General features: G+C 42.0%; 1 protein-coding gene across 3 annotated transcripts in view; it reads left to right on the top strand.

The window, feature by feature from the left end:
- The window catches only part of LOC131670330 (neuroligin-4, Y-linked), a 154,852-nt gene that overhangs the window by 76,695 nt on the left and 53,055 nt on the right, over positions 1-25,102 (top strand). The gene's annotated exons all lie outside the window — the stretch shown is intronic.

Below are 25,102 nucleotides of genomic sequence, written 5' to 3'. Positions count from 1 at the left end.
TTATGAGCTTTTTCGAAAAATCAAAACAATTTCATTTCTTAATTTATCCAGCTCGATATTAATTAAGCTTCAAAAAAAATTGAAGAAACATAGTCAAAATATTTCAGCTTTCCAAATTCTCGCATTGGGAATAAAAAATTTCCATTAATTAATAATATAACAATGGAAAGAAGAAACCAAGGTGGAAATTCAGAAAAATTTCTTAAATTCTAATGCTTGCTATCGTGTAATTAATTTTGTGCTATCGCAATTTTTGTGAAAAGATAAATAAACTTTTTTACAAATTAAATATTTACAAAAAAATACTTCGTGATTTGGAACAAAATCTGGGTAAATAAACGCAAAGGCGTATTTGTAAGTTTAATTTTTTGCTTTTCCTGCACAACGCAAAGCTAGAATTAAAACGGGCGTTTGTAAAAAAAAGAGTTCAGCAGTCGAATTGCCCGACTCTACTCAATAACAGAAAAAAAACGAAATAAAGGTTGTGTAACGTTCGGTCTTTTTTTCGGCAGTTAATCGATAGAGCCGTCCGGCAAATTCAGTTTCACCGGGTTCGCATGTAAATACGTACAGGTCTGGGGACGAAAGGGAGGGATGCTACTGAAATTAGCCCTTTGACGCCCGAGAGAGTGGAGTCGAACCAATGCTAAAAGCGCACGAACGCGCGTCCTATTGTATTTCCCAAACTGCTGTAAATTCGACGCAGGCAGACTCAAAACCTCCCTGACACCCCCTCCCTATAAAACTTCAAAAGAGATGACATATATATATATATGCGCCAACTCGCAGCCAATCTCGGGGCAATTTTATCTCAATGGGCTCTTCGTTAAAAACAATTTGTCAAACCGAGTGGCTGAATTAAATGACGTGGTTGCTTCTTCACTAATGCTGTGATTGAGCATTTTACAGTGACACAAGAGCCTTAAAACTCCTATGATTTGAAACAATTTACTGATTTGTTAGGAAGCACTATTTGAGTAAAATAAGAACAAGTTCTTCTGGAAAAGTGAAAATTTCAATAACGCCCTCTTGTTTTCGCCAAGTAGTAGCTCGAACGAAAAGGATCCCTAAGGAAGCAGCCAGTTGAGTCAACGGACTGTGTCGTTTTTGATTTATTCGACACGAATAGTGAAATTTACATAAGTCTATTTATTGCAATATCAACGCTCATGGCAGTGTCTGCTCACCATATCTATACTAACAAGTACGCCGAACAGATATGAAACAACGCATTTGACTCTCTTGTCCGAGTCATTTAATAAGTCCGCGTGATTTCCGACCATGTTGAAATGCAAAACCCTGCTTTACGATGACGCAAACACCGATAATGAAATGAAGCATTCGCGAGATAAATAATAAAACTTGAAACGAGATTTCGTAATATTCAGTGAAAAATGTTGTGCATCAAAAGCTTCAATACATATATTTTAATATATATATTGGAAAGCAAATAAATTGATGTATCTCCTTGAAAAACAATATCACATAACGCGGTATATCGCTACTACGGAGTTGCCCCATCGGATGCTGCATTATCAAGATTAACAAAAACATTTTGTACATCGATCCCAATTAATCTCCTGAATGCTTTTTCAGCGTATGGAATTCACGATAAGGCCATTGAGAAAGTGGATCGCAATTTACTGCAATAAAGTCATCCGAGCGTATTTCAATTTTATACAAGCAGTGAAACAGGAAGAAACAAGAAGAACAATAAATAAAATTCAATCGCTAATTGGCGAAAGGAAAATAAAAAGAAAAGCAATGAATATATTCGAAAACAATGGGTTGGCGGCGTGACCCCACGTCGGCTCGTGGTTGCATCTGCTTTTCTCTTTTTTGGGCTTGCCAAATATTTGAGCACGCGACTCCACTTCATTTTTCCGGCTGCTGCCGCCGCGAGGAAATGAGAAAAATTCCAGGACTCCTCCTTCTCTCTCTCTCTTTCTCTCTTCTCGTTTTCGCTCTGTTTCCTTGTCAAACGTATTTTCGATTCGTCCGAGCTTATTGCTTGGTATTTTTGCAACAAGGAATGCCACATCGTGTTCTTTTTGCGTCTCTCTCTCTCTCTCTCTCTCTCTCTTTAGACGACTAAATATGACAATGCGGATGGCGACGGCGGTGTCGGGAGAGCGATTGTCCGCCAATCCTATTGTTTGTCGCACTTTGTCTGGCTGTCTCCGCTTCGACTTTTTCTCGCGCGCCCGGCCCAGAAGCTTTGCGCAGGCATCGATGACAGCACGACGGAGACGAGATAAAAAAGGAAGAGTAATTGTCTCGTGTAAGGCAGCCTCGGCGAAAAGTCATCGATCTGGGAAAACACATAATAGGCTTTTCTCCATTGCTCGCAGTACAGCTGAGACAGATAAACAGATACTATCATCGAATTGAAATATTTTGATTTTCGTGACCCGAATAAACAAAAGTGAAGTAGGGATAAAATCAGCAAGTTCGATATCCGCATTTGGCACGGGTTCAAGGATAGATAGAACGGATGTTGTGGATATCGAGCGGTGCGGTATTATTACGTAAAACCAGGCAAAATAATGGTTTCAAGTTCATCCGATGAAAAATCGCGAAGTAATCTTGGTAAAGAGTCGCAATTCGGCAGCCGTTAAGTAGCCGGTTAGCCGCGCGCGCGAGGAGGGATAGCGATAGTTACAGACTCCGTCGATTGTCCATTTTTCATGGGAAGTAGTTGGGGGAGAGAGCACTGTAGGCACTGCCGAAGGAAATTAATTCCTCGGCAATTGAACTTTTCGCCTTCTTTTCTACGGAGAAGGGCGGAAGAGAAGGATTTTACGTGATTTCTCCATGGCGCAGAGCTGAGTGAGAGAGAGAGAGAGAGAGAGAGTGAGAGAGAAGCCAGATGAAGGAAAATAAAGCGACTCCCTCGAGGCGTCGAACGTTCTTCGACGGCAAGAAATGAAAAAGCCCGTCGTCGTCGTCGTCGTCGTCGTCGTCACTATACAGTAACAAGTTACGCGCGCTCCTCTCTGCAACTCTCGGGAACACGCTAGCAGGTGAAATGCTTTCTTTGTCTCAGCAAAGACTTTTCATCCAATTAGCGAGATTGATACGTAAGCTTCAAAAGTTCATCCAGCTAACTGCGTACCGACTACCACGCGAAATCAAACAGATTTACGAGTTGCCCCACCCCCGTTTATTCTCGGGGCGCGGCATGGTCAATTTCAAAACACGTACGTTACACCTGATGAAAAATACCAAATCGCTCGATACGGACGAGCATTGTTGAAGTGACGAGTCAAGGAAATCTCGACGCGGAGATCAAGGTGGCAGTCGCGTCGATGACGAGAAAAGCTGGCGGGAAAGAACGGCATGGTGGATGAAATATGGGCTGCTGCGCTCGCGGATGTTTATCGGACGCGAAATTAATTACCTCGTGGAGAAGCCGAGAGAGCTGCCGAGCCACGAGCGATAAACAGCAGTCGAGGGAGAGAGAGAGAGAGAGAGCGCGAGCTTGGCTCGCTCCTCTCCTTATCGGCCGCATAATTTATGCGTCAAGTTGTCCGGGACTTTGCCAACCATCCCATCCCTCGACTCTAGGCTTCAAGTACTCGATCTTTCCCACTTAATTTTCGGGGGCTGAGCCAACGATGCTGGTGCTGCTGCTGGTGCTGCTGCTTTGCTTCAAGGGTCATTTACGCCACTGCTGCTGGACTCGCGCGCGGGATTTTCTTCTTTTTCTCCTTTCCACTTTATTTATTGGGTAATGCGAGCCGAGAAAGGTTTTTCGCGCTCGTGTTCAGTGTTACTATGCAGGTGACTTTCGTTTTATAAAGCAATTATGTTTGCTTGAATGTTCAGTAAATGAATCGCGTTAGATACGTAATGCGGAATATGTATTGTTGCATAGTGCAGTTTACTCTTATAGGCAATCATTCTTCGAATTTATCGGCACCATGTATGATTCTGCTGATTGGGAACTCCACTCTGTATATACATGTTAATTTAGTAATTGAAATAATCAACGATCGGCTATAATTGTGAGTTTATTCGATTGCAACGTGTAACCTTCGCACAGAGTGTAATTGTTATGTTGCCATGATAATAATTGTATTAAAATTATGTATTAATAGCCCGAACGGTAAATATTGAACGACTCGCTATAAGCCGTTAAAAACGCTTGTGAATATCGGTTCATAATGTCGAAGGGAAAGAAGCGTTGTTTAAATATGGCTAACAGCCACTCGCGACGAAAGAATGCAAGCATAAAAAAGTCGCGCGCTTTACGATCGACGCCGCGAGCGCACAGCTCATATCCATTCGTGCGCGCTCTATCTGCCTACCCCCCCCCCCCCCCAGCCGCCGTTACGCTCTCGAAACAACAAGCGGATCAATTCGGGCGCAAGGCTCGCCGTCTTAATCAGAGAGCCGCGAGGAGGCCTAAGAGGAGCAGGGTGGGAAATTAATGCGTTCTAATCCAGCAGCCGAGTACGTCTGATCCCATCTCCCAGGCTCTCGAGTGCGAGCGCGAGTCGAGGTTCGCCAAGCCGCCCGCCGCGCGTGTTTGCCAAGGTGTACGCGTTATCAAAGCCTGCGACGTCCCTCTTTGACGTGTACGCCAAGCGGCCTCGAGCAAGCTACGAGGCGCTCTACTCGACGCTCGTGCCGCGCGATCAATCGCGAACCAGAGCACCGACTCGAAGGCTTCTGTAATTTTCGTGGATCTCGTCGGCCTTCGGTTCCCGTTGCCCCGTCGTCTGACCATAGCGCCGACTTTTCCACTTGCTCGAGCATCAGTGACTTGCAACGTCGAAACACTTTTCATTATCTTGACGGAAGCGTACGGTACTCCTCATTCAATGTTCTTTGGCCTACGAATAATACTAATGATCTAATGAATAATAACGATGAACATGAAAATTGATATCAAAGGTTTCGGCGTCAAAGAATTCCTTTTCACTGGAGTAAAGTATAACTGCGAGCCGTAGACGGACTCATCAAGTCCTCAAAAGCAAGCAAGTAATAATACTCGCGGGGCTGGAGCGAATGTCTGAAATGAAAAAGTCTCGGTAACTGCCGACAAAAAAGAAAGCTCGTGTATGAACGCTTTAACGGAACTAGTAATTAACGGTGCAACGGCTGGGGGATGGACCGCTTTAATTTGGCAAAAGCAATCGACTTTCGAATTGCGCACATGAAATCGATTTCACGGTTAGCTCGTGAAGTCTAACTCGCGAACTTCAGCCGCAGGCCAACTTCTTACGGCCGTCCAGGTAATATACTGAAACTTCACATTGCGCTGTGCGCCTAGCAGAACAAAGGAAAAAATGCGAAAACACTGGGCGTGACCCGATCATTGTTCCAAGAGATCCTCATTATTACTCGGCGTAATTGGGACGACAAGTACACTCGAGTGTGTCAGTGTACACTGTCTGGCAGCATTTCGGACCTTTTCACTGCTTAATCAGCACGCGAGAAGCAAAGATACAACGAGGGAAAGCTTACATTCCGACAAGTGAATCATTCATCCCAGCTAAATTTTGGAATAGACGTCGGACGAAATTAATCGCTGATTCCCGGCGGATTCATTTATCTTAATTCTTCCATTTTTTTCCGAGATCGGCGCGTCTTGCTACAGTCAGGCATTATCTCATCTTTCGCAGCTAATCGATCGCGTGAAAAATGGATGGAACGAAATTCGAAGCTCGCCAATTGACCTTTCAGCGGCACAAAGGGCCAAGCCCAGACGCCCCCTACACAGACTGTATACCTGACGATAACAGAAGCCGCACCGAGGAAAATACGTAGACAGAAAGGGAAAGAAAAAGCGAGAGAGCGAAAAAAGAATTCATTCGAAGCACTAACTTCAAAGCAAAGTAATCTTGTTATTACTAGGAGATCTTAATTAATTCCGCTGTGATTATCTGCTTTCGAAGCGAAATGAATATTATTTTCATTATAATCCACTCTTGCGCGTTACGTTGATGAATCTTTTTGTACAATTAGTGTTCCATGATCAGTTTGGATAAACAATTGTCTATCAATTGAATCTCGTAATACTGTTCGAAAGATACTCGAAGAACTTATATAATTTTTAGTGAAATACTGTTGGCTTTGCGGGTCTATATGACTTTCCAATCGATCATCGCCGACAAACTTTTCTACAGTCTCTCGCGTTGAATTATTCGCGTAATAGGCTCAAGACCGAGGGGAAAAATGCACGACTCAAGAGTTGAATCTTGAAGAAGAGGGGAAAAAAGGTATATAAAAGTAGGTGGGACAAGAAAAACAGAAACACGGCAGTAACTTTGGAAAACGACTGAATCCGACTGGTACACACAGGGGGATAGCCCTGTGAGCAACTAAGAGGCTTATTTATTTGCAAATGGTCGGTTTGAGAGCGAAAGAGAGAGAATGAGAGAGGCGAAGGAGGGCAAAAAAAGGTCCCCATGGGTCGTCGGCCGATGCATTTATTAACGCGACGGGCGCGCATAAAATTCAAATGAGAGTGCAATCGAGCGCCACTTGCGTTGGCTTGTTAACCGCCCGGAATAACGTCTTTGGCCGAGACTCGATCGACCGGAACCTTCAAGCTCTATTGACTCGAGCTGGCTAAATAATGACGATTGGACTTTTATTGGGCCTCGTTTGCTTTGATGTTTATTTTTCTCATGACTGTGCAATAGCAGCAACTTACTTGACTTTGAGCATTATTTGATCTGTATAATTTGTCTGACTAATTTCGTACATCTTCTACTTGAATCGCTCAGCAATTCTTTTCTGTAGAGAAGTCTAATTGCGATCGGTAATCCATGAGTTTCAAATGCGTTATATCACGGTGAACCGTATTTTCCGATCTAGACGTACGTTTTTGAGCATGGCGTATCTCAAAATTATGAATTTTCACCGCACACAAAATCATCGATATCAAAGTTCCAGCGCTTGTGTCGTAGAAATTCCAACGCACGTTTTGATATGAAACTAAATAATAACATAGCCGGCAAAACGCAAACAGAGCAATGCTTTCCGAACTACCGCGCGCGTAGCAAAAAGATAATTTTCTCGTGCTCTCAATATTGCATCGTGGAATGATTTACCGCTTCAACGCATAGAATTTCTGTCTCGCGCGCAGCCTTTCGGGCGTAAATGCTAAACTCGGCATATAAATCCTGATTGTTTTCTTGGGAATTATGTTGAAAAAAAAAGCCAGGCGTGGCGGTAAAAAGGGCCGAAATAGCAGTTCGTAGATTAGCAATTCAAAAAGGCACGCGAGGTCCTCGGGTGAAAAATGAAAAAAAAAAATAAATAAATAAATAAAAAACGGCGAAAGAGAGATGAGCGAGTAGGTTCGATGTTGGGCGCGTGTGTGCGAGGACGCAGGGTGAAAACTTTGAAATTCCGAAAGCGTCCGAAAATTCCAGGCAGAAAAGCGACGGGCCGGGCGCATACGTACATACACAGCACTCGAAAACGTCGTTAGCATCATAAACGCTAACTAAAGCCTGAATAATTCATGGCTGCAAGGTTGGTGCTACGAGAATGGTGCGGCGGCGGCGTCGGCGGCAAACGCGGCACAGGGCTAAAAAAGAACAAGAGAGAATGAGAGAGAGAGAGGGAGAGAGAGAGAGAGAGAGGAAGAGAGAGAAGACTCTCTGAAAACGCGCTAAACGATAATGAAGCCGCGAATGCATATGCAGCAGCGGGATGCAAATGAAGGGCGCGCGGCACGCAGCGACCAATCTAAGGCTTTGTTATTTTTGCAATAGCTCAGATAGTCGCACCACCGCGAGTTTATCATCAGCTCTGCGCTGCTTTTGACATTTCGAATTCGCGCGCGTGATCGGCCGTTAAGCGCCCGCGGAATGTATTAGTCAGAGGAAATCCTGCTGCTGTAGCTCCCCATTGTGTATTAATTAGCTGCCGATTCCCGGCACCGCCGCCGCTCAGTTCTCATTATTAACGCTGTTTTAGCTTTCGAATTACACTGCTCGTTGAACAATTTCAGCGCTCGCCTCTCTCTTTTTCTAAATTGCCGTTAGACCTGTAGCTATGCTATGCTGTCCTATATGCATCCATACACACGCCTGCATCGATGCTTCCGCGAACTGATATTACGCATTTGACGGATTAGTATGCCAAATTGTTGGCATTGCGCGGAAATTTGCTACAATCACGAATAGCCGGAAAATCGTATATGTTAATACACGAAACAATGACTGATAAGAAGCTTAGATTTTTCAAGTAACCAATTGATAATCCCACAAATTTGGACCGATGGTAACTATCGATGTAAAACTAAGGGAACAGGCCAGTTTCTCACCTGCAGCGACGAGAAAACAAGTATATCGACAAATCGACACACGCATTTACTGTTTAAAAAAAGGCGTCGTAGCTGCAGAATAAACGGGCACTAGAGACTGAAAAAAGGCCAGAGTAAAGAGAGAGAGAGAGAGAGAGAGAGAGAGAGAGAGAGAGAGAGAGAAAGAGCGTAGTTCGAAAAATAGCTCGGCCTAGATTCGCCTCTGGAATTTCAATAGTCAAAAAAGCGCGTTACTGCAGCCAATATCATCGAACGCCGGACCACCGAGTACATCGAAGAATGGAGCTCTCTCTCTTTCGTTTTTTTCGAGCATCCAGTGGTGCGCCAAATGCCCCGCAGCCGTAGATATATAGCAAACATCGAGTGTAGGACCTCTCTCGCATTGGACATTAGCGCTGGACAAGTTTTGCGGTCGTTGCTTCGAAACGGAAAAGTGGAAAAACAACGGATAGGCAAGACCAAAGAACGAAAACCGACCATCGTCGCTTGTTTTCCATTTTGCTATTGTGCCCTCGCGTCAGGGCTCGATTGCACCTCGAGTTAAATGCTCCGACTACGCGCGTGAACTGACTACTTTTGGGGGAGGGGGCTTTTATCACGTGTTCTAGTTGCTTTTTTTACGAACAAGTCCTATTTGCGTATAGATTAACTTGCATTTCTGTAATTGCTTCAAGTCAAATACTGAGAAAGTAACGCGGTTACATGTTTTCTACGTCAACACAGCTTTTATTGCAGTTTTCTTATATTCGAGGGAATAACAATATTGACGTTTACTGGAAGTATAATTCAAATATCCGATATTATAGAAAGTTTATTACAGCCACAATAGATGTGTTCTAATATTTTACGACATCGTTAAAGGACTTATTTCAGAAATTACGTTGAGAAGTCTTAAATTGATAACGTAAAAACGATAAAGACTGTGAACTTTGATTGAAACTTCACTTCTGGAATCTTCATAATAATAGTTTATTACAGAGTGCGCGCAACAACAAAATTGAAACAAAGAGACACATTCATTGTCCAGAGAGAAAAGTAGTCACAGGGCCAATCTAAATCACGTGGCACATCGTAATTCGCTAGACTGACAGCTTGAACATTTTTTCCGAATGGCGCAGGTCGGCAACTCGCGCGCGCGCACGCGTATGTGCCAGGTGACTCGAAATCGAGATTATTCGCGACGTGGCCGCGCGGTCACGTATATGCGTGCAAATGCCTGGCTGCTGCTATCCGTTCATTATCTTTTAATTATCTTGTTTATCTTGGCCGGACGCCGGCGCGAAATTAGCCTCCGCGAGCGATATATTCGCAGCAGCCGACGCTGTCTCGAACATTTAAAGAGAGCGCAGTAGTCGCGCTAGCCAGGAAAAACGTTTTGTTTAATCAGCAAGAACCATTTTGCGAGTCGCAGTCGTGTGAGCGATAAAACGATAAAACTAAAAGTTTGATTTGCTACGCGCAGCAGCACAGCCGCAGAGATTGCGCGGATGAACTTGCACACCTAAGTTTTCTCATTAGTATACCCATCCGAAGCATGAAAAGAGGCTCGATCGAGGCTTCTCAGCTCCTTTGACAACCGAGACACTACCTGTCTGTCTCTCTACGATTAGACGACGCGGAAAAACGAATGACCTAATTGCAGCGCGAACGCTCGCGACTAATAAATGGAGGCCGAACGGAATTTTTCGCCTACGCGATTTATTTTTCCTTCATTGCTGGCGAATTAAAAATCTCGCCTCCAGCTCGCGAATAGAGCTCGAACGATGTATAGATTTTCAATGCCTCAGATTAGACACGAGGTTGAACTGAGCGCCCGGCTGCTACTTCGATTCCTACTCGCTTTCGGTTGCTCGTTTGTTATTATCTCATCAGATACACACGTGCAGGTAAATCTTGAGGCCCTCGCCACACATGCGCATACGCGTGCGTACGAGGGCGTACAAACGCGTATAAATCGCTAAAAATTTTGATAGTACCAACAACAGAAAGTTACTACTATTCCTCGCATGCCCCAAACGAACACACTTACTCCCGGAACAAACGTATCATAACCTTCAATAATATAGCGTTATGATACGTTTGTTCCGGGAGTAAGTGTGTTCGTTTGGGGCATGCGAGGAATAGTAGTAACTTTCTGTTGTTGGCACTATCAACATGTTTAGCGATTTGTACGCGTTTGTACGCCCTCGTACGCGCGCGTATGCGCATATGTGGCGAGGGCCTCACCGATTTATGGGCCGCGCGCGCCATGCCATTTTCACTTGGTTGGCATGTTTTCGATACTGGTTGTTTTTTTCAACTTATCTCGGCAGATTAGAGTTTGTTAAATCGTCGTCATTCACGACGAAGATTTATTTACCGCGCGACCCTTCGCAGTATAGATGGGGCAATAAAAATTTTTCAATTTCTGTGGAAATTGGAAAGCTCTCTCTTCTCATGCCCTTTATATTGACTTTTCGCAGATCCAATTTGACGGCTGCTTATCGACCAGGAAATTAGTTCAATGGGATATTTTTTGCACCTCGCACTTACAGCTAGCAGCATCCGTCTTTATTAAAAATTCAAAGTGGCATCGATCGACCCACAAAAGTCAAAATAAATATGTTGTTCGGTAGCGTTTGACAATCTGAAATATCTGCCGCATTGCGTCAGCAACATGGAAAATACATAGTAGTTCTCAGTAGTCCTCAATCAATATCGAAGCGCGACTCGATGAGGAACAAGTCCAACGTTTCGTCTAACTGTCTCCTATTCCAATTCGCTTCCAGCCTACGAGAAAGAAAAAAATCTTATCCATTGATCTCTCAGCCTTTTGTACACGCGCCTCACCACTGGACTTTTCCATTTTTTGAGGAATTGGTTTTGCTCTGTCCGCGCTAGCGATCATGCCGGGTAAAAAGAAGAGAATCGACCGGGCGAACGTCGTATTAATGTGACAAGCCCGGAGAGCACGTAACCGTTTGGATTTGGCACAGCACAAGTGGCTGGAGATAGAGAAAGCGTGGTAGTGGGTACCCAGTCGCTTTGCGTGATTTAAGACGAGAGGCACACGAGAAGCGCGCGAGCGCTGCCCAACCATCGATCGACTCACCGCACACGGCTATCGGCAAGCGGCAACGACGCCCATCGAATAGAGCCGTCGACCGGATTCCTCGCGAATGGCTCCTCTAATAGCCGTAAAGGGTCCACGAATTTTCGCTTTTTCTTCTATCCCCTTCATCGCTAGTTCTCTCTGTGTCTTTTTTCTCACGTTTCCCCTTTCTTTGCGAATTTTTTGGCCGAAATTTTGTGTATTTCAGTCTCTTTCAATATACAATAAATCCAAGAACTTAACGGTCATACTTTGTTTATTAAGCTTTTATTGCTTTTCGCTGTTTCAGGTGAGTTTCAAGTCCAAATAGCATTGTTCTAGTGGAAAGTATTCTTATAATCGAAGTAAGTGCATTTACGATAAAATCCAACAAATTCATCGGTCCAATTGACTCAGTGTATTTATGTAAGGCGGCGGTTGGCTCCTGCTTCTGCCGCAAATGGAGCAGTACTCAAAAGCCTCTGGTCCTTCCCAGACCTCGTAGTGACAAACCGGTCCCTCGTACATCACTAGAGGCTCCCAAAACTCGTCCTCGTCGTCATCCTGCTGGTAATCATCGTCGAAATACACATGATCGTCGTCGTCTTGCCACGAGCAACGCTAAAATGCACAGCGCGCGTCGGTCTCTTCAAGGTTACTAGCACTGGCAATTTTTAGCGACAATACTGCGAAGCGACTTACGAACAAGTAATATCCACTCTCGGACTCGACGATTTCCCTAAATTTGATGCAAGACATAACGATACAGGCACAATTCGAAAGTGTATAAGTGAAGAAGAGCAGCATGAACAGAGAAATTTAGTGGTAATTGAATGAGGTTATCTAGGGCTGAAAACAAACAAACGCCTAACCAAGTATTTCCGTGTTCCTACGGATAGTAAAAATAGCAGTAGAATCGTTATTACTTATATGCACGCGGTAATCGTGAAAAGCTTCGGGAAGCTCGACTCGGGCAAAGTGAACGAGACTTAAAGTTACAAATCTCCTGCACGTCCGAAGAAGAAGTGTAGCTAACACCTCGCGTGGTGTCGGTGCTGGGCGATAACGTACGACCTAATATAATATTCTTAGAAGGAATGCGGTTACCGAGTTTAATAGCTGAGCGAGCCAACGCCCCGAGATGAATAATAATGCAGGAGGACGCCGCGCACTTACGCCATTACGAATTCCACACCTCGATCTCCGCTAGCCAATACCGTAGTCGGCTATCTCCCAGTGTCTTTTCGGCTTTGGCGATCTACGGGCCCGCCGCCAACACTCCTACTGATAGACGGCCAGACGAGCGAATTGTCGGATTCTATTTCTTCGCCTCGTTAACATAAAGCCGTACCTGCCGACTACTGCCTGGTGCAGCGTAAGTTCTCTGCTCGCGGTGCCCTCAAGCTTCGATTTCGCTCTTTTATCACGGCCATCGTGCCAAATCCGATCCGAGCGCAATGAGCCGCGACGAACGGACGAACGCTAACAAAGCGAGCAATATTTTTTCTCTCGTCGAGCGAACGAGCAACGAGGTTTGTTACGAGCCGCCGCCCCACCCAAAGATCACGCAAGCATAATGCGCGTTCACAATTTCACGGCACTCGGATGATTCAGCAGCGCGCTTTTCATGCGGCAAAAGTGAGGCGCGCGCACGGTCGCTCAAGAGAGCCGACACGCGCAAGAAAAAAGAAGGTTGGCAACTATCTGCTCTTGTCGCGCGCAGACACTCGAATGCCACGACAGGGGGCGCGAGACAGTATAAAACACCTGAACTCTTTCGGATTCAAGCGAGCGCGAATATATCGCCTCGGCGGCCGCGTGCACACATATAGCTTCGCGCTCGCTCTCTCAAGGGCATGATAATGCTCGCGAGAAAAAGCGACATCGCGTGGAGACTTGCTCGTGTGCCCCGCGGCGCGGTGCGGCTTTACGCGGCTGGAAGCCAGACGTCTCTGGCGAAAGAGCTTGTTTTAATTCGGAGCCTCGAGCTCTTAAGTGACGACATCAACTCTCGGCGGGCGATCGGCCCTTCCCTCTTTTTTTCTGGCTGAGCTCTCCTTTTCGAGGATGACGAACGTGACGCGTGGGCTTGCGCATGGAAGTGAAATTTCACTAGGCACTTGATCATCTGCTCTGCCCAAGAGAGAAAAGGAGAAATTGCGCCACGACTCGCTAATTTTACGTAGAATCTTTGAGCGTATAATAACTATATCGTGACGGCTTATCCATTGGCTTTTTGTTAAATCTTTATCAGGCCCGGCACGTGTGAATTCATTCGTTGAGTAAAATGTGTCACGGAAGGTAATAACTGAAATTATATGGAGTGATATGTTCAACAGAAGACACATTAAACAGTTGTTAGCCTCGACAGTTATGACTCATTAACGTCACGCAAATAATTTACACAATAAACTCCGAGAACGAGCTTGAAAAATAAATGTCACGTGGTTTTCCATCAGCAAACGCAAACGATTGCAGAATTAGAATTTACAAGCGAGTGCAACGACATCACGTTCGGTGATTCTAGAAACGACTGTGAATACAAATTGAAAAACTCGAAGGATACTCGACAAAGCGTACAATCCACTCATAGACACTAGCGGTAGTCGTGGGGCGGGACGGGAAAGAGCGGGAGGGACAGGAAAAGAAAGGCTCGTTCAGCACAAGTGGCAGAGAGGAAATCTCGGGGACGGCAATAGCGCCCGCCGACAAATTTGGCGTTCCGCTATTACTGCCGTTGCCGCTCCTCGCCGATTGTCGTCTCTTCTTCGGGGTCTCGCTCCCCTCGGCAATTGCCGTCAAGGCCCTGCTCTCGCTAAATTATCTTACCTTTGTCTGAAGATGCACGATAAGATAACGACGATTTGCCATCGCTCGCTCGAGCGCGCCCTTCGTACCTCCCTCTCTGCGCCACGCTTCGATAAGAAATTGATTTTTAGGCGCCACCGGATCAACTGTAATTTTTTCAAAGTTATTCGCTCGCTCGGCGACGCCTTCAATCGAATTCCTTCCCACTTCTACGCTAGAGCAAGTCGACTTTGATCTTTTATTTCGTGAAAACGAAGAGCTTCCGTTGTCCAAGTTACTGTGCAGCAACTGAAATCACTTTGCAACTGCTTATAGCGCTGGCGCACGATTACTGTAAATAATTTATTTCAAGGCAGCGACGCCAAATTTAGTTAGCACAATTTTAAGCAGTGCGGTAAGCGGATTTGAATGAATAACAAGGCTGTTGTTCCGCTTCGCCCTTTATCATATATTTGATTGAAAAATTCCGTGTATTTATGCTGGTTTACTTTCTTCAATAATCAAGTATATCTGAAAGTTTCATTTGATTTTCGCGCAAATAAAAATACACGGTAATTTCATATCGTAGCGGAAAAAAGGAAGACATAATCACACACCGACGTACACGCGTCCGAACGCATCAAAAGCGCTGGGAGCGTCGAGTGCCGCGAGATAAATTAAACAAACGGTATATAAATCAAGAGGTGTAAAAATCGAGCTCGTTTGAAACTCCGACGTGGAAAGTTGGTATATATCCGTTAAATCCGCGGGCTATGTATTCTCGCGCTTCTTTGTAGCGTAAAATCCTAAATAAACTAGATTTCTATTCGCGCGCAGCGGCCGCGGCGCGCATAATAAAACGCACCATCCACGCGCGCGCGCGCGCAAGCACAAACTGGCTGCTTTTTCGGCGAGAAGATTATGTAAAGCCTTTGTTCGCGCGTTCAGCCCGGTTAAACGCATTGTTTTCCTGGGCGATTCATTCGGGCCGCTTTTTCCGGCGCGAAATTCTTTTCCTGCGCGAACACTTCCTTCCTCCCTCGAAAAATTGTTATCTCTCGCATCCCCGCCCCCTTTATGCCGTACAGTGTGCGCAACTGTTAATTTCATGCGCGCACTCGCACGTCCAATTACCGCGACGCACGCGCGCGCGTGTATGTACGACCGAAAGCTCCGAAACTTTTTCGAGCGTGTAATTGTGCCGCGGCTCTTTGACCTCCCTCGAATATCCGCGTGGTTGGCTGAAATTAAACGTCCGCGAATCGATCTCCCCCCCCCCCCCTCAATCTCTCTCGCTCTCTTTAGCTCTCTGCAACTCGTGTAGTCTTCATGAATTTCAACGTTCTACTTCCGTCCACGGCACGTTGCAGGCATTGTCTCGGCTTCCTTTTGTCGGACGCAGCGCTTCCTTTTTTTCTCTCTTTCTCTGTCTCCGTTGGCAGTGTTTCTTGCTCGTCGTCCTCTTGCGAGCTTTTTTTAACAGCCGACCATGGCTCGTCGCCGTTATACCTTTATTTCGCGCTCGACTCGGCCGTTTACCTAGCAAATCTTCAACCTAGCACCGCTATTTTCGCGGTAAATACTGTTGGGCGTCTGTTTTTTAAGGATTTTTACCCAGAGATTACTCTCGTTTCCTGAAACTTTACAGGTCGCTTTACGTTATTTTCCGATATGTTTTTTTCTATCGATAAATTTACTTTATAGTTCTAAGATTACAAATATTCAAAAGTCCGAGGTTATATCTGCAAGAATATAATAGTCGATAATTAATTTCCAATTTGAGTTATAAACCACCTGTAAAACAAACTCAAATTTCAAATTAAATAGACATCTGCAAAATGTTAACGTATAACGTTCTATTTAACTTACTGTAAAAGAACTTTATTTTTATATTTTTTAATATTATAAAACAAAATGGATAATATGTTTAATATATCCTAATAAAACATGTACGAAGTATAAAAGCATTATCAGAAAACGCAGCATTCATTCATTATGAATTGCAGCTTTACCTGGAATTTTTTTGTGAAGTTTGAAAAATTTGTTGAATTTACGATATATTTTTTCCATTATATAAGCTTTGAGAAAGTCTTCCAAGAATAACTAATTGCCTTAAAAATATTATCAATCTTTCATAAAATTCAAATGAATATTTGATTAAAGCTTATTATGTGAATATAGAAGAGATGCTCCAGATATAGCAATCTAATCTTCGTTAAAAATCAAAGCTGATTAATGAATTGAGCTGAATTTATCGAACCATATTAATTAATCAATATGCTCAAACGATCTAGTAACGGTTCAAGGACTCGATACTTGTTGGACACTAATTAAATTCCATGATAAATGAAATGCTATCGATCGTTCGCATTATACCTACCATACATTTAATCATACAACAAGAATATTTAACACTTGGCTTCATAATGCAAAATCCATAGGGAGAGAGAGAGAGAGAGAAATTCCCATTTTTCATGGTTCCTGAGGACAAGGCATTCGCATAATATGAATCACGTTCAGAGCATGAATGATAATTCGTCGCGGTTAGATGAAAAACTCGCGCGCGTTAAGAGTGAAATTGCGCGGCAGGCGACAACTCGATTCGTGGAGAATTTTCACTGGGCAAATCGGCGAAGCTCGGGGTTCGTTAAACGCGCTCTTTTCTTTCCGTCTCTTCCTCACGTTATTTATGAGGGAGAGATGGTTTATTCAACGTTTCGCGGACGCCTAGGGCTATACATATACATACATATATACATATATATACACACACACATATATGTATATGTGTATATATATATATATATATATATATTTCCTTTTTTGCCTCTGCGAGTTTTTCAGCTGAAAGACCTGGCATATAACGACGTTGACGGCTTCGCCGCTACAATTTCCAAGCTTCAGTGGGAATAAACATTCAGGTGCATGTAATCCCACTTTCATAGAGGGCACACGTGTTCACGATCGCGGCATTGATGGATGTCGAGCGCAATTTTGGAAATCAATCAATGGAACTGTGGAAAAGACCATTGCGAGCGCAATGAGGCGATAAATCATCCGATGGTGTGGTAAAATAGCGTATCTATCAAGACGCACTTAGGCAAATCAGTGTCTTGTTACGCTGCTGTCAGTGGATATATAGGCTTTGCTTGGTTGCTGTACCACCCTGCTTGCTGAAATTAGTAATCGGATAATATCCTTCGCGCTCACGGAAGCCTCTCCGTTAATTGATCAGAGATCTCTCTCACTCTCGCCGTTAGGTGGCTACTCGTTAAAGCCCCTGCTGCGTGCATGTGTGCTTATTTAGCCTCTAAACTGTCCACTGAGCAGGCGACCATTCTGAGACGTTCCGACCCCAAAGCCCCAGCCCGGCAAATTGAAAGTTAACGCTATGGGATATCGAGACTGTGTATACAGAGTACAGAGCTTCCTCTATAATTATGTTTCGACGTTTCATTATCACCTCTCACTCGCGAGTTTCGATTGCAACGCGATTATCCATAATGATTTTGCAGTATCTTTCAATTGAACTATCTCTTTCGCGTGTCCATTTTCGTCTGCATCATCAGCGTGTTCTACTCGATCAATCTAGCGTTGCGTATATTAATTCATTTACCAATAAATGGCATCGATTGACCAATCGATGTTAATTATAAAAAATACACGTTGACGAATAGTCGTTACGAGCAGTGCCTTGTAGCTACGCGTATCTTGTTACTGCTGACTTTCCGCGGCGCTTATGGATATCCAACGTCGATCAAACCGCAGTTTAGTCGACGTCCGCGGCGAGATCATACCATCATCATGCAATCGCGTTCGAAATCATTCCTCAGCGGCGTTACTAGAACCACGCGGAAGCCTGTAACAATGCAATTAGTATACTCGCGCAGCAACCTCCCGGTACCTCCCGCACCCGTGGGAGAGGAAAATTCTATGCACGGCATAACTCCGGCTAACAAGCATAAACACGCGATTAATGCAAGAGCGCGCTCTCGCGTGCGTTTAGCCGAGCGACAAGCTTGCCGAGCATTCGTCCGAGAAAGAAAGGCTCGCTCCGCTATAAGCGCCAAGCACGCGTTAAGAACTTTCACGCGTCACTTTGAGGAGGCGCCAAATTGATTAGCTCCAATTTTCTCAGCGACGCACACACGTGCGCGCACGTAGTCACCGACTACAGGGATGAGGGATTGGTGTAACATGGAGCGAGAGAGAGAGAGAGATGCTTGTGTGCCGCTGCCGAAACTTGACTAATATGCGGGCGCGGATTACTCGCGGAGTTGCCCGATATAATTAGCGAATTTATAAGCGCCTTGCCTCGCTGCCAATCCGTTCAGCCTGCGCGCCCTTCGTTATGAGCTCGCGCGCTGTTATTAATGCGAGCGATGCGGCGCCTCGATCTCTTCTACGCTTCTTCCCGGCGCCGCGGCTACGCGCTACAGCCATCCTCGACTCGACGAGCATGTTTACCCTCCGATAAATATGTTTATTTTTCGAGCGTGCCCACTGCTCTGCCGCGCGCACGAGGAATTTTCCCGTCGGATCACCATCGCTCACCGAGTGGAACTTTGCGTCGCTCTTTTGTTTTCATTTACGTCTCTGACGCAATTAGTACGACTTGACCTGAATGTACCCGTTAAGCCTATACGAAGCTCAATAATCATAAGCGTCGCGAAATGTCAATGTAGAATAAAAATCCATTAGGGTCGGAATTCTGTCCAACAAAACAATCATCATTAAGGCGTAAACACAGCAAAGCCAACATAATGGCGAAACACGCAACAGTGATCATAGGTATGTAACGATAATTTGATAACGGAATAACCAAACATGGTCTAAACGTATGCATTCGGGCAAAACCACTTCAATCAGACCATCCGCGGGAGCGGCCAGTCTCGCGCGCGCTGTTGCCGTGTAAAATCGAACGTCTGGCAGTATTAATAACCCAATTAAGGATGGGCTAACACGCGTGTGTACTCGCCGACCGTACGTTAAAGGGCGAGTTTTGGAGGGAGGCTTTATTTCGCCGAGTTTATTGGGGCCGACACTTGACGGCGCGTCATAGATCGCACGCTCGCGCCGCCGCTCGTTTATGGCTTCGGAGCGCGAAATACGAGCCTCTGACGTACGCGCGTACGTGTGCCGCGAGCGTTCTTTCGCACGCTCGCGCCAGTGCAGCGCGTCAAGCCGAGTGGACTGAGTCGTTATTGATTCGATAGATAAAGCGATACTTTATCTGGCATCCAAACGCCGTCACCGAGCAAGACTATATCGAGTACGTTAAATATTGGGACACGCGCGCACGCACGCGCGACTTGCTGGCACACAAAGAGAGCAGCAAAGTTTTTTCCTTCTTTATGCGTATAATATCGCGACAGTTGAGCGAAAACCTCTCTGCATATTCTTTGTATGCGCACGATTGTTGATTTTCGATAGCAAATTTTACAGTTTGATAATGACTTAGATATGTTGACAAAATGATGAATTGGCTTATTAAGCAGAACGTATCGCGAGTAATTAATTAACTGGAATGCATTTTCAATTTGTTTTATTTACAATAGGATGGTATGCGATAAGAAGATATACGAAGGAGCTGAATCACTGAAGCGTTGACAATCGTCTTTCAGCACAAATTCAGATCGTGCAATAAAGTATTACCCTCGTATGTTGTCTTGCCTAACGAATTTGGATTTGCCTTCTAGTATAGTATTTCAAGCTATTAAGCAAACAAAATGCCACTTGGGAATGTTGATGCAAAAAAAATGTCGATGTTGATGGTTACACTGTGTTTTTCTTCACTCGTATGATGGAATCCATCAGTGTGTTGATTTAGACGTACGAATGAAAATCAGAATGGCTATACTATAACAATCAAAGATATTTTCATAAAAATTGGAACGATAATATATAAAACTCTTTTGTCATCACGATGATCGAACGCCCGAACCACATCGTTTTGGCCCAAATGACCCTCACAAAGATATTCCAATGGAGCCAATGTGTTACGTTCGTATGCGAAATGACAATTCAAGTTATTTCAACGAGTCAATTCGTCAAAGTTTAACATCACGTTCACTCGACTATTCACAGAATAAAGCGAGAAACGAGATTCTAGAATAGGGCTGAAGTTAGGCGAACGTTACAACGCGTTCCTTGGTGACACGTACCGATCAACCGACAACAGCGTCACGGCACACACGTCGAACGTACTAAAGCGAGCTTGTTACTTGCACTGGCGGGTCTATCCTCTAAAAGACGAACACGTCTGGATGAGAAGTTTGATTGGCAGCCTATACCCATCAACTCGCTTCTCGATGAGAGGAAATATTTCATGCATCGTCCTGGCTCTTATACGTAAAGTGCGGTTGCATTCCTATTACTTTATTTGATGACAACGGTGAAGCCTTGTAAAAGTTCTATTATGCTGATAGTAGATATGTAAAACCTGTATTTCGTTTCGAATAATCTCACTGTTTTCACAGAGCGTGAAACCCATGACACGAACGCGATTTACCACGCGTTTCATACTCTGACAGCAGAACGAGATATGGGTCTGGAGCTGCCAGAGTAGACGAGACTTTATTTTCCAAATGGTCTCATACTCAATGCAACTTTGTTTGAATACACAACTCAAAGTTACAATACCAAACTGAAGAGGCTGAATGGAGATATCTAAATATATTGGCTAGTACATCGATGCAACTATGTGTATGAATACTCAATCATACTGTGTGATATATCGAAGGGCTGCTTATCCGAAAAATTCTCAACGACGAGCACGATGTGCTCGGTGGCAGAAAAAAGTTAACAAAAGTCTATTCATACAGTGTTCACGAGGACAATATAGTCACGGCTTTGTTTGTTATAGATATTTGAAAAAATGCCGTTTTTCAATATAGGTACCATTGCTATCGATATTTACCAAAGCGATTCAAAATTTTTTATCAACGTAATTAAATATGATAAATTATCGACCGAGTTGTTTTTCTAATTTATAAACCTTTTGTAATTTGTAATCAGTGCATCACGAAAGTATTCAGTAGTATTCGAAACGAGAAAAATTGTTGTACTTTATTTTAATCTTGAAAAATGCCACTTCTGATAACACTGTAAGAACGTGTTTTGACTCTCCTGACAAATATCTCCAAGAACCCAAATCAGAAGCCTGCTAAATGGGAAAAAGAAATCGTTTAATTCATTTTGCACATAAGATCGTATGATACTAAACAATTCTTTGGAAAAAAATGTAATGCAAATTATAATTTCGAGTGTGAAGGCAACTTCTTAAGAAACGATTATCTTCTAAAAAATAATAATAAATAGAAGACCTCTAGTACAACAGAGTAACAATAATGTTATTGATGTGGGCGAGTAGTACTTATGTGGGGATCTTATTATTTTTAAGTTTATAGAGGTGTATTTGCACTTCTGTGAGATACAGTGTTGTATAATATTAATCTTTATTGTACGATGCTGAAAATGTCTGGAATCGATAAATATAAAAATAGAAAATTACCAATCGTTTTTAGTATACTAAAAACAAAATATGCAAAACATTAAAACAACATAACACGATGTATAGTCCTTGTTATTATTATATAATAAAATCGAATGCAAACAGAACGTTTGATATAAACGAAATTTTAGCGTCTATAGATATTATCGATTTCGTACATACCAACAGGTTTGAGATAGCACGCACAGCACAGGCACCTTATCGGAAAATTATACCTTTAACATACTCCGTTTATTATTATAACTGCAGTTTAGTTGCGACATCGTAGAGCCATAGGTTACGAAATTGAATGTTTCTTTATTTATTTATTTATTTTATTTATACGCTAGTTTATAAATAATCATTATAAGTGACAATTTAAGTGGTATTGTGAAGCTAATGATTATATTAAAAATAAACTTTTATTGAATTAAATCGTATAAATCACCGACTCCAATTAAGATCATATAAATAATGAAGAGCGTTATTTTTGTATTTCATTTTTGTATCACATGTAGCGCATATACTTTATCTAATAAAAGTTATATGTTGCAGTCAGTGAGTGTGGTGAGTTATGAGAAAGTTGATTTGATTTTTTTGCTCTATAATTATCACAGTTTACTTCAAAAATTTAAAAACACAAACTAAAGGCTAATTGAAATTAAGGATTTTTGACAGGCCTTTCGACACGGTGATAGAACTCCCGAAGCATATCCTAAGGAATCATATCCAAATGATCCACATTTGCATGAATCATTTGAATCTATTGGACGCGGAGGTTTAACTAATGTACGTGTGTGTTTTATTTTGGTCGATTCATGAGAAATTTTTATCAACCGCTTACTAATAATTAGGCTGGTAAAAGACGAGAACTTGGCATTAAGCTGAGAGAACTTTATCGTGACTTCTTGAGCGAAGAATACAAAGCATCCGAAATCTCAGTGCTCAGTTCTTCTGTGCCACGGACCAAAATGAGTTTACTACTTGTCTTAGCAAGTCTATACATACCTACAGACCGACAAATATGGAATAATGATCTCCATTGGCAACCTATACCTATAGACTCACTCGTTGATGGATTGCCGAATTTCATGCATCCTGAAATATGTCCAACGTTAGTTTTCAGTTACTTTATATACTAGCAATTCCATAAAATAACTTGTTTATTTTTGTTAGGTACACAAAAGAATTAGAAAGTGTAAAGAATAAAGATGAGTATAAAAAAGAATCAGCTCACTTCAATAGGCTCAAGGATAAATTGACAATTTTGACTGGACGCAACATGAGTGATTTATATAGCGTGTACAAATTATATCTTACTTTAATGACAGAAAATAGTATGAATCTTACATTGCCAAAATGGACAAAACCTTATTTTCCCAAGGGACCAGTTCGTGATGCGGCTTTGTTCGAATATAAAACTCAGAGTTACACGACAACCTTGAAAAGATTGAATGGAGGTACTGATCGTATACTTTATAATTAATACTACAGTATTATACTAAGTGTATGCTAATGTCTCAATTAACGTGGAAGGTCTGTTTCTTCGAAAAGTTCTAAATGATAATGTATACGAAAAAAAGCAAGAGTCGACAAAGTTTTTTCTCTATAGCATGCATGAAAACAATATCGCTGATATTTTAAATACACTTAATTTGTGGAACTTCAATACTCCACCTTTTGGAAGCGCCTTAATCTTTGAATTTTACAAAGACAAATACAACTCCAAACATTTCATCAGGGTAAATATTCAGAGTGAATAATCTAGATAATGTCAAGCAATTCTGATTGCATATTCAATCTTTTGCTTGTAGACGCGGTGGTATAAAGGCATCCCTGCAGAAGTTACATTGCAAATTATTCCAGGCTGCAGAGAATATTGTCCTCTTGAAAATTTTCTTCATATTCTGGCAGACGTAGTTCCCGTTGACACTATCGATTCATGCCTTGGGCCAATAGAAAATTCTCTTTTTGTACCGCAATCGACTAATCCTATTCCATGGATCTATACGCAAATAAAGACATGGTTTAATATATAAAATTTGCTGTAAATTTCTATAACATGTCATTTTTTAAATGAAATAAAAAGTAAAATATGTACTTTTATATTTTTACATCTTTTTTAGAGTTAAACATTTAAAAATATCAAGCTATTACAATGACGGCTTCATAAACTTTGATAACGATTTTATATATTTATACCATATTACTGATACATTTTAATGATTTGGTAATTACGCTTATTGAAAGGTTACAATCGCACAGGTAAATTACAACTGTTAACAATTTGTAACAGCAAGTGCAACGAAAACTTAATATTGGTAATTTCTTTGGGTACAATAATAAGTCTTCAAGTTTTCTTTACTTTAACTGAACAAATACTGTTCAATAAAGTGAACTTAAACAATATTCCTACATTCATGTTAATAATTGAGTAATAAAGTTTATGGTGAACTTTATCTAAAAAGATTTAATTAGGTTATTTTATATAAGTAACATTTTAATTAAGTTATTCTGACATTTTACAAAGTATAATTATTACCTTTACGTCATCATTTTTATCTTAATAGCACGTGATGTATAACTTAATTACGATACCTGTACTTAGTTCGATTTCCTATTTATAAGTTTTAAAATTATTTAATTAACTTTTCGCTAGTGGTTGTATACAAATGACTTCAATTTCTACATTCATTCTTTATAAAAACATTTGATCTCTATTCATTTATAGTTTATGCTTCATATAAAATCTTTGGCCATAGAATTCCGCTAAATTATCCTGATAAGAATCTTACTCAAATTAACTTTCTATACGATGGAACGTGCTAATTTAACGAGTGTAAATATTTGCATCTATAATTTCTAAAATAATTAATCCATTATGATTACCAGAGCCATGATAATTATCACGTAGGTTCATGATAAAATAAAAAATGGTTAAATTTGTAAACTCATAATATTATTCTAAGGGATAATCCCGAATCCATGATTATACAAACTTGAATTTTCAATCTTCTATGAACTTTTAAGCTTAGTATAAACTGCTCTTTCAACATAAAATATAAAAAATAATCAAATAAATATTTGCAAATACTTTAAAAATTTAAGCGGAAAAATGTTCATGATTCAAGAAAATCTATTTATGTTCACGTCGGTTTTATAAACAGCTTTACAAACTAATTTATCTTATTGCGTTAAATAAAACTTGATGGAAGCATTTCACTTCATTTACGATGTTTATATGGTAACGTAATAAACTTGACCTTGATTTGTTTGATAAAAAAAGCATAATAACAGATTTCGGTACTTACAAAGTATACAATATTTTTTCATTCTTGATTGCATTCAAATCATAAAAATATCTGAACCTAAAATAAATCGATGCATTGTAAAATAGATAACAGTCAAGAAATTTCTAGCAGGTTTGATGAATTTAGAAAACTTAATATTTATAGAAGTATTTAAA

The sequence above is a fragment of the Phymastichus coffea genome, unplaced genomic scaffold (assembly GCF_024137745.1).
Source record: "Phymastichus coffea isolate CEN01 unplaced genomic scaffold, Cenicafe_Pcof_1.1 PCOF00108, whole genome shotgun sequence".
Taxonomy (NCBI): domain Eukaryota; kingdom Metazoa; phylum Arthropoda; class Insecta; order Hymenoptera; family Eulophidae; genus Phymastichus; species Phymastichus coffea.
Note: the sequence above shows the minus strand (reverse complement) of the source record. Positions and strands in the feature narration are given on the sequence as shown.